The sequence below is a fragment of the Lipotes vexillifer genome, unplaced genomic scaffold (assembly GCF_000442215.2).
Source record: "Lipotes vexillifer unplaced genomic scaffold, Lipotes_vexillifer_v1.1 scaffold164, whole genome shotgun sequence".
Lineage (NCBI taxonomy): Eukaryota > Metazoa > Chordata > Mammalia > Artiodactyla > Lipotidae > Lipotes > Lipotes vexillifer.
Window position 1 is genome coordinate 4262406 of NW_006789313.1, and position 10011 is coordinate 4272416.

Sequence of the window (10011 nt, forward strand, 5' to 3'; positions counted from 1 at the left end):
CGCCCTGGGTTCTGCCCACAGAGACTCCCATCTCTTGAACTTCCCGGAGAAACACTTCCTGGAAGACGAGGTGAAATTCATCAGGAAGGACAACCACCTGAGCAACCTCCTCGGGCCAGCCTGAGGCAGGGCTGGGCGAGGCCTCTTTGAAACGCTCAGCCGTAAGCATGACTAGAAGCCTCCAGGGGCCGCACCTTCTAAGGCCCTGCTGCAGCTCCCTGGCCTCTGGACTTCTGCCTCCAGCCCCATGGCAGCTTCTTAACCAATCACAAACCCTGTCCCAAGATGCAGACCAAGTGTCAACAATAAAGCTTCCTTTTGCAGAGACAGATATCCAAGAGAATGTGTATCTTAGATAATGATGTTCATGTAAACTTTAATGGATAGTGTCAAATGGGAAAGATACCAATCTGAAGCCAGGAATACTTAAGTTTGAATCCTTATTCTGCTGCATATTAGACGTGTGAATGTTGCATATATTATTTAACATTGTTTTTAAGGCTTAATTTCAACACATGTAGAGATAATGAAATCTACCCTGTAGTTACCATTCCAAATCAATGATATAGAAAAACGCCTACATCCTGCACCTGGTAGGTATTCAGGAAATGGCAGTACTTATTGCCATCAGCTTGTTAGCTTAAGGTCATTTGCTGTCACAGGGTCACCAATGGCCACAGGGATCCATTTACACACACACCCCTTACTTATTTATTTTAAGCCTAACCCTTCTGTGAACACTGGAGGTGTTAACTTAATGCGCTTGAGTAAAATGCTATAGAATCATTGCAAAATTTAAAGAAGCCAGGAGAACAGAATTATAGGATTTAAAAAAAAGTTCCCTGGAAGTTCCCTTGTGGCCTAGTGGTTAGGATTCGGCGCTTTCACTGCTGTGGCCCGGTTCAATCCCTGGTAGGGGAACTGAGATCCTGCAAGCCGCGAGGCACATACAAATAAATAAAATTAAATTCCTTGATAAATCACCTTGCCTGTCCCTGTGCTGCAGGAAGGACAATTGTTGGATCCATTCCAGTCAAATGAGACCATATCTATTCTGAAAGGTTTCCAGTTAGGATGATTCCCCAACTCTCCCTTAGATGCCCAGTTAACATCTCATGTACAAAATGTACATGAATATCTAATCTATTTCCCTTACATTTTAGTTGAGCCCATTTGGTTTTTTCCATTGTCTTTAGGGCCTGGAACACATATGACATACTTATTAAATCACTTCTCAGACTTCTTTTCCTTAGCATCATAAACCTTTCACCACAGATCCAATTTTTCCCATTTTTAATCATCTTTCAAGTTCCCTGTGTCACCTCTGTAGTTGTAGAGATTGAAAGAGGTCAACAAATCCCATAAGAGAGAAAACGAGCTAATGGCCATTGTGTTTTATATTCTAATTATATATGTCAGTATTATGCTGTTACTTTAATGATGGCCCCATGTTAGCGGCATGATTTTAAATACAACTAGATTTTCTCAATCGTCACACTTACACTGTATATCTACCCCAACAGTTTGCTTGTCTTTGCCTATAAAATAACTCTTAACTTTTTACAGCACTTTATAGTTTATTTAATAGTTCTACATGATCCCTACAACCATCCTGGATTAAAGCAAGGCAGGTATTATTTTTACACTTTAAGAAAATAAAAAAGGAAGTTCCGAGAGTTTCACTCCCCCAAGGGCAGGTAGTTAGTAAGTGACAACCAGAACCAAGACAGTTCAGCTGACATCCATCAATCCAATGTGCCTTCCATTCTACAACCAAAATACACATACAACACTTTGGGTACACTTACTGAAATAGATGACTTTGTTATCACAATCCTATGGTTATGTCTGCCCTTTTCATAGCCTTTAAATTCATGTTCCATGCTTTTTATATTAGAAGAGGTTCTACCCTGACCTTCATTAAAGCTTTTACCAAAATAACTCTTTTATTCTCTCTCTTTCTAGAGCAAGTAAAGAGAACTTATCAACTTCCACTTAAATATGACATTGATCATGAGCATTTATTTGCTCTGCTTCACAAAACCCTCTTTTAAATGAGAGTAATTTTTTAAAGGGAAGTATGAGTCCACAAGAATAAACAGACTGAGACGGTAGACAGCAGAGTTGAGAGGAATATGTAGATGCTGTTAGAATGTAACATGCAGATTTGATGATGTAGCCAGTTAGACATTTATCAACCAGAACGGTATCTGGAATACAAGTCAAATCCAAAAGGATTCAATAATGTTCTCTCAGTAAAATTTCTAATAAGAATAATCTAAATTATCTAATAGTCTAAATAAACATTCAGTTCATAAAATGAACTTGAGACATTTCAGTCACCACGGCTCAGCTCTGAAGGACTGGGCTCAGGAAGACGGCAACAACCAAAAATGGTGGTGGTGACAAAATAGCTGCTCTGGGACCAAAATCAGCCATCGAACCAAGTGTTATTTGACTATAGTTTGCCATAAGACAAATTTTTTAAGGAACAGATCAAACTGGATGAAAGCTGGGTACCTCTGGAGATAATATAAGTCAACAGGTTAAAATCCCTCAGACTTTAACAGAAGTAGTAAGAAAATCAAAGTCAAAACCCATGAAAATAAATAAAGATAAAGCTAAAATCAGAAGCTCTCCATGCAAAACTCTCTGATGAGTATAAAATGTCTGATGACTGATGACCATATCCATTTATATAAAAGGCTTCTCAACTGGTACAACCCTTGGTGACAAAAGAAAGATTAGAAGACAAAGGTCAAGCACAAAATATTCAAATGAGAAACTGAGACCTCTGACCAAAAGCATAAAGAGAGACTCTCTAATACTTTTCGAGAAAGATTAATTTGCAAAAAAATAAAAGAGAGGGAAAGCAAAATTAAGTATAAGCTAAATTGAGAGCTAAAGAAGAAAAAGAGCAGTGCTATAAATGCTGAAATGAAATCTCTAGAAGAAAAGATTAGATTTTTGCTGAGTTTTTTGGATGACTTAGATGATCCGACCAGTAGAGAAGATCTACACTTCCTTTCCTCAAACTGTGGGGAAATAAAGCGGATAGACTTTATCAAAGGTGCAAAAGAGAGAAATAATTCTATTTCATGAGAAAGCCAAAGAAGCACTAGAGACAGCCGAAGAAGCCAATAATGGTAACCTCCAATTAAAGAACAAAGAAGAGAGGCGGGGAGTACCAGGAGAGATAAAACACAGCGCTGACAGTGGTTGAGAGTCCGCCTGCCGGTGCAGGGGGCGCGGGTTCGTGCCCCGGTCCGGGGGGGATCCCACGTGCCGCAGAGCGGCTGGGCCCGTGAGCCATGGCCGCTGAGCCTGCTCATCCGGAGCCTGTGCTCCGTCCGCAACGGGAGACGCCAAGACAGTGAGGGGCCAGCGTACCGCAAAAAAAAACAAAAAAACACAGCGCTGAAAAAAATCGTGGTGGATCAACCAGAATCCCTCAACAAATGGAAATCAAAAGGTCACAGATTTAAAGGAAAAGGAAAAGGAATTAAAGCTGCCTAGGCTGGGTCTGTTTAAGGAAAACTACAGTTTCAGAGCAAGAGAACGAAAATTGACAGTTAATGATAAACATGATAAAAATGACCGCAGCTGGACCAGTAAAAGTAGACAAAGAGTCTTTATCAAAACAATAGAAAACACAATGGTGCAAGAGACCAGTAGGGTAGCAAACAAATTCCTAGGTATTCAGCTGCTTCTATCTTTGGAGGTTTGAAAAAAAGAAAATCAAATTAGACCCACTTCAAGGTCCAGCTGTAAGAAAGGAAAGATTTGTGTGTGTGTGTGTTTGTGTGTGTGTTTTAACCTGTGTGTGTGGTTTAACCTGTCTTTTTGTTGTTGTTGTTCAAATAAAGATTTTTTTAATGTATAGTTCTGCTTGTGTTATTTCAAATGATTCCAATATCAAAGGGAATGTTTTTCCACTAAATTGCCTTCGTAATATAAGAATATATTAGTAAAAACTAATAAAATACATATCAAATAAAAAGAAAAAAACAAAAGAACTAAATCAAAGAGGGCAAATACAACTCAACTGTCCCGCTGCTTCATGGGAAAAAAGGTTCAAAGTTTAATGAAAAAATACAGGCTGCTAGAGTGACAGCCTTCTTTTCCCTTTCGGTCTAATTGCTGGCAAAAGGATGCAGAGGCAAGCAAATCTAATATTATAATTAAAATCTCCCCCCAAAATCAACTTTTCTTAAAATTACACTGAGGAAGACATATAGTAGCTTTTTTCTGAAGGTCTAATTGGCTTTATTCAATGATTCATGAATCAGGCAGCATCCCATCTATAGGATAGATGGGCTTCTCCTATAACAGCTTTAAATGAAAATATACCTAGAGAACTATGCTGACCAAACTGTAGTCTAATCATTTTTATTTGTTCCACTTAAAATAAACAGCTTAGGGCTTCCCTGGTGGCGCAGTGGTTAGGAGTCCGCCTGCCGATGCGGGGGACGCGGGTTCGTACCCCGGTCCGGGAAGATCCCACATGCCGCGGAGCGGCTGGGCCCGTGAGCCATGGCCGCTGGGCCTGCGCGTCCGGAGCCTGTGCTCTGCAGCGGGAGAGGCCACAGCAGTGAGAGGCCCGCGTACCGCATGCATAAATAAATAAATAATAAATAAATAAATAAAAAACAGCTTATAGACTTGCACATAAAAGATTGTTTTCCTCATGTTTATCTTCAACATTGCTCCAGTGCATCCTGCTCACACTGTAAACATTTGTCTAACTCTGGTTATCTATGACACCTGAAAAGAAAAATAATAAAGCATATGGCATGGTTTCAATAACTCACCGTTTGAAAAAAAAGTAGGAGGCAGAAAAAATGCTTAAAGATCTAAGTTTTTATGCCTGAATGTGAGAGTATGGTACCATTTTCAAAGGTTTTGAAACATAACCTAGAACTGCAAGAATACTGTTCAAAAAGAAAAGCTGAAGACATGATTAGCTATAAGATGAAGGCTTCCAGAAAGAGTACTAAACAGATGTCTGAAGACTCCCAATCCTACCAGCAAAAGGACTTCAAGCAAACTAGTCCCCTTCCCATATCCTCCATTTATAAAAATGAGATGCCACTGCCCCTGGCCAGAAACTCAAAGCAGAAAGCACCTGCATGTTGAAGACACAGGTTGAAGGTGCTGAAAAGGGCTGCTTCTCCCAAAATGTTTCCCGTGGTCTATGGTAGTAACTGAAATTCTACTGTGAGAAGTCCGTTTTTAGACTTTTTTTTTCCCTTGTATAGAGAGATACATAAAGAATAGGCAATGGATATAGACAACTTAAAGGATTATTAAACAAACACAAGGAACCATTATCCAGATCAAGAAACAGAATACCGCCGACGCCACAGAAGCCTCCCTACCAACCCCAACGCACACCTACTATGCGCCCTCCCCAATCATTTCCCCTCATCTCTCCACTGGAGGTGACTGCAGCCCTGATTTTTATAATAATCATGTCCTTGATTTTCATTTTACCATTTAAACATGCATCCCTAAATAACACAGTTTACTTTTTGTTGTGTTTGAACTTTCTGTGGATAGAATAATACTGAGGTATTTTGGAGGTATTCACATAAGGTTTCAGAGACTCATCCACTTACAACATTTATGTACTCATCCCACTGTTAATGGGCATTTGAGTTGCTTCCATTTGTGGCTCTTCTGAACAAATACAGCTATGCACATTCATGCACGTGTCTCCTGATACACACGTGCTAGAATTTCTCTAGAGTATCTTCCAAGGTTGGAAGTACTGGAGCGTCAACTTTACTGGAAAATGACAAACTGTCTTCCAAAGTTAATACACCAACATACATATACACCAACTGTGTGCACAAAAGAAATTCACTCTTTGAATTCATTCATGGTCTTCAAAAATTCACCACTGTAACGGAAATCCTACTAGGAGAAGAACACCCCATTAAGCTAGGTATACTCTTAGCAAAAGGTCTGCCTTCAAAATGGCAGTTGAGAATTGGACCAGAGGTGTATGCAAAGCACAGCTAATTCTGGAATAGGAAATAATGTCTAAAGAACAGTCCAAAGCAAAGAGCCCCTGACTAGGAAACCAAGTCTGGATGACACATTGCAATGGCAATGGTGATCCTTCATGACATGTGGCGGACACCGAAATGGGGCAGAAAAGCAGATTAATAACTATAGGGAACAAAGCGCTGGAAAGGGGAAAAGACTGTTTTAGGACTTAACTTAAGGCCACCAACTTTTAAATGTTTACTATCTCAGACCACCACCACTGATTATTCAAGAAATAGACTCAATAAGTCAGTTATATTATACCCAAGGATAACTTTTAATTTCTCAGGAAAACAAAGATATATAAATTCTGTTGGCAACCATTGCTATTATGTCTAACATTCAAGGAAAAAAAGAAATTGGACTTTATTTTACTGAATACGGTTAACTAAGCTTCTATCAACAAAAAATTTCAGATAAATACTAAATCTAGGTACCTTGGTTACACATTAAGTAGAACTAAAGTCAGTGGTAAATTTGGGATAAGATGCTGACATCATCAAATCAAACACTGTTACTTCCTACTACTCCTGCATTTCCTACTGAGAGAAATAGCGTTGCCTAAGATTAGACAAAAACATGATAGAATAGATTCAAATCCAGATCTGTTCTACCGTCAAAAGTTATATACTCTTTCGGGCTTCCCTGGTGGCGCAGTGCTTGAGAGTCCACCTGCCGATGCAGGAGACGCGGGTTCGTGCCCCGTTTCGGGAGGATCCCGCATGCCGCGGAGCGGCTGGGCCCGTGAGCCATGGCCGCTGGGCCTGCGCGTCCGGAGCCTGTGCTCCGCAAATGGGGGAGGCCACAACAGTGAGAGGCCCGCATAACGCAAGAAAAAAAAAAAAAAAAAAAAAGTTATATACTCTTTAGAAGACTGAAATGCAAGGTGGAGTAATTATGCCACCTCACTCCACTAATCTAAAAATGGTTGTAAAAGTTTCAGTTATACAAGATAGGTAAGCGGTAGAGATCTACTACACAGCAGAGTACCTGTAGCTAACAATACTGTATTGTATACGTAAAATTTGCTAAGAGGGTAGATCTTAAGTGTTCTTACCACCAAAATTAATAATAAGATAAAGCAGATGGGAGGAAATTTGGGGGGTTGATGGACATTCTATGGCCATGACTATTTCACAGGTACAAACTTAATCCCCGAACTCATCAAGTTGTATATGTTAAATATGAACAGCTTTTTATATGTCAATAATACCTCAATAAGGTTTTTCTTTTTTCTTTTTTTTTTTTTTTTTTTTTTTTTGCGGTACGCAGGCCTCTCACTGTTGTGGCCTCTCCCGTTGCGGGGCACAGGCTCCGGACACGCAGGCTCAGTGGCCATGGCTCATGGGCCCAGCCGCTCCGTGGCATGTGGGATCCTCCCGGACCGGGGCACGAACCCATGTCCCCTGCATCGGCAGGTGGACTCTCAACCATTGCGCCACCAAGGAAGCCCAGGTTTTTCTTTTTTAAAGGTTGTGAAATAGTGTAGCAACTGATAAAATTTAACATGCTTCAGAAAACAAAGTAAAATTTGAATTTGTAAGAGGAAATACAAGAGAACATATCTTTGTGATCTGGAGGGAAAGATGAATTTCCCAAACAAGGCACAAAACAACACAAACTGTAAGACAGAAAGTTGATAAATTCAATTACATTAAAACATAAAACCATGCACCAAAAGATACCATTACAAAAGTAAGAGAAAATCCCATAATAGAAGATATCTGTAAAAATAAACATCAAAAGTATCAAGAATATATTAAAAATATATGTCAATAAGAAGCAAACAAGCCAAATGGTCAAAGAATGTGTGCAGACAGTTCACAGAAGCAAGCTAGCACAGCAAAAAAAAGATGCTCAGCCTCAACAGTTAGCTAAGGAAATGCCACAACCCAGGCCTCCACGCCAGCTCAGACACTCACTCACGATTTTATACTAGAGTACATCATTATCATCATTTACAACTTCTGCCCCACTAAACCCAAACTTGAAATGCTCCACTCTATGGCCACCACTTCCCCCTTTTCCGACTCATACCCCTTCAAGGAGGTCAGCAATCCTTCTGCACAGAGAAATCTATAGTCCACTGATCCCACTATCTTTCCTCTGCCCCTCACCTCTCTCATGCCTGCACGTCTCTCTTTACCCAGCTTGAACGCAACAGCAATCGTTCTAATCACCCCTTTTCTGTTTCTCACTTCATTGTATTTGCTTGGCTGAATAACAATGTAATCATTATTAAATCCTACTCTCCACCCCTCCATACCTGCACCCATACAGCAGAATGTGAATGGGGGAAATACACACCTTTTCTCACCTTAAATTCATGACCATCAACCTCCTGTGGGCGTCCATGAGCACCCAGCAACCATACCACACTCTCCTATTTCATTCAGTTTCTCACTCTCTAGACAGCTGGGTTTTTTTTTTAGTACTTTTTTATTACTGAAATGTAGTTGATTTACAATATTATGTTAGTTTCAGGTATGCAGCAAAGTGATTCAGTCATCTATTTTTTCAGACTATTTTTCATTATAGGTTATTATAAGATACTCAATCTAGTTCCCTGTGCTATACAGTAAATCCCTGTTGCTTATCTATCTTATGTACAGTCGTTTGTACTTGTTAATCCCATACTCCTAATTTATCCCCCTCCCTTCCCCTTTGGCAACCATGAGTTTGTTTTCTGGAGATAACTATTTCTTAACTCCTACTCTCTCCTCACATTTCCAACACCTCCTCCCTGACTCTCACTGACAGCTTTCTCATTTCACTAAGAAAACAGAAACAATCAGAAGAGAACTTCCTCAAGCCCCCATCACATCTACCCACCTACTACCTATACCTATGCCCAAATATTCTGGGTTTCCTCCAATTACAGTTGAAAAACTGCCCCAGCCCCTGGCAGTGGGCAATCGCTCCATCTGTACAAACGATTCCATCACCTCATGTGGACCAAAGAACACAGATCCAGCAATTCTCACCTCTTCTCACATTATTTTTGACCTCTTTTCTGGATCTTTATATCAACATATAAACATGCAATCACTTCTCCCATGTTTAAAAAATATGTTTTGACCCACTTCCTCCACCAGCCCATTATTCTCCTTCCCTTTATAAACAAAATTCCTCAATATTAATAGCTGTTTATACTTTCTGTCTCAAATGTCTCTCCTTCCATATTCTTTTTGAATCCAAGAAAGAATTTATCCCATCACTCCAACAAAACTGCTGTAGCTAAGATCACCAGTAACCTTATGTTGTTAAATTCAACTGTCAATTCTTAGTTGTCATCAGCTGTGTTTGACACAAATCCCTCTTTCTTCCTGGAAACACTCCTTCATTCCTTCTTCATTCTCCTTTGCTGTTTTTTTTCTCATTTCCCTAACCTCTAGACACTGTGGTACCCAGGGCTCAGTAGTTTTCTACTCAATAACTCCCTTGGTCATCCTCATGCATTCTCATGACTTTAAATACCATCTGGCATCACCCAAATGTTTATCTCCTGTCCAAACCCGGGTCCTGAACCCCAGATACCTTTACCCAACAACCTACTTGGAAATATTACCAATATCTCCCGTTGGGTGTTGTGCTGGGTCTCTTGCAGTTACCACTCCAGATTCACTCTCCACCCATCCCCTCTCTGTTCTGCCCTAGGAGTTGATCTATATGGCTCACAGCTTCAGGCTTCCCTTGCCTTCTGACTTCCAGTAGGTTAGGCTGACGGGGAGCCTTGGCAGGAGAATGAAGGAAAAAAGAAGTCTAAGACCAGAGCTCTTATTCCCCTGTCCCTCTTCCTGTAGAGTCACCTTTGCTGGCTATATCTCTAGACCGAAGGTGATTCATCCTCTCAAGGCAAACTTCTCACATGAAGCTGTCCTTCAGAGTTCTAGTAACAGGGGTGGTAACATCTCTGCCTTTGCCTGCCCTCCCAATGCTGTACTATCTTTGTGCTTTCCC

The 10011-nt window shown here is 40.4% G+C and overlaps 1 protein-coding gene and 1 pseudogene across 1 annotated transcript in view; one reads left to right on the forward strand and one right to left on the reverse strand.

Annotated features, from left to right (window-relative positions):
- The window catches only part of AVEN (apoptosis and caspase activation inhibitor), a 185225-nt gene that overhangs the window by 137018 nt on the left and 38196 nt on the right, over positions 1-10011 (reverse strand). The window lies entirely within an intron of this gene.
- Positions 1-10011, forward strand: part of LOC103086571 (lupus La protein homolog) — a 12866-nt pseudogene that overhangs the window by 319 nt on the left and 2536 nt on the right.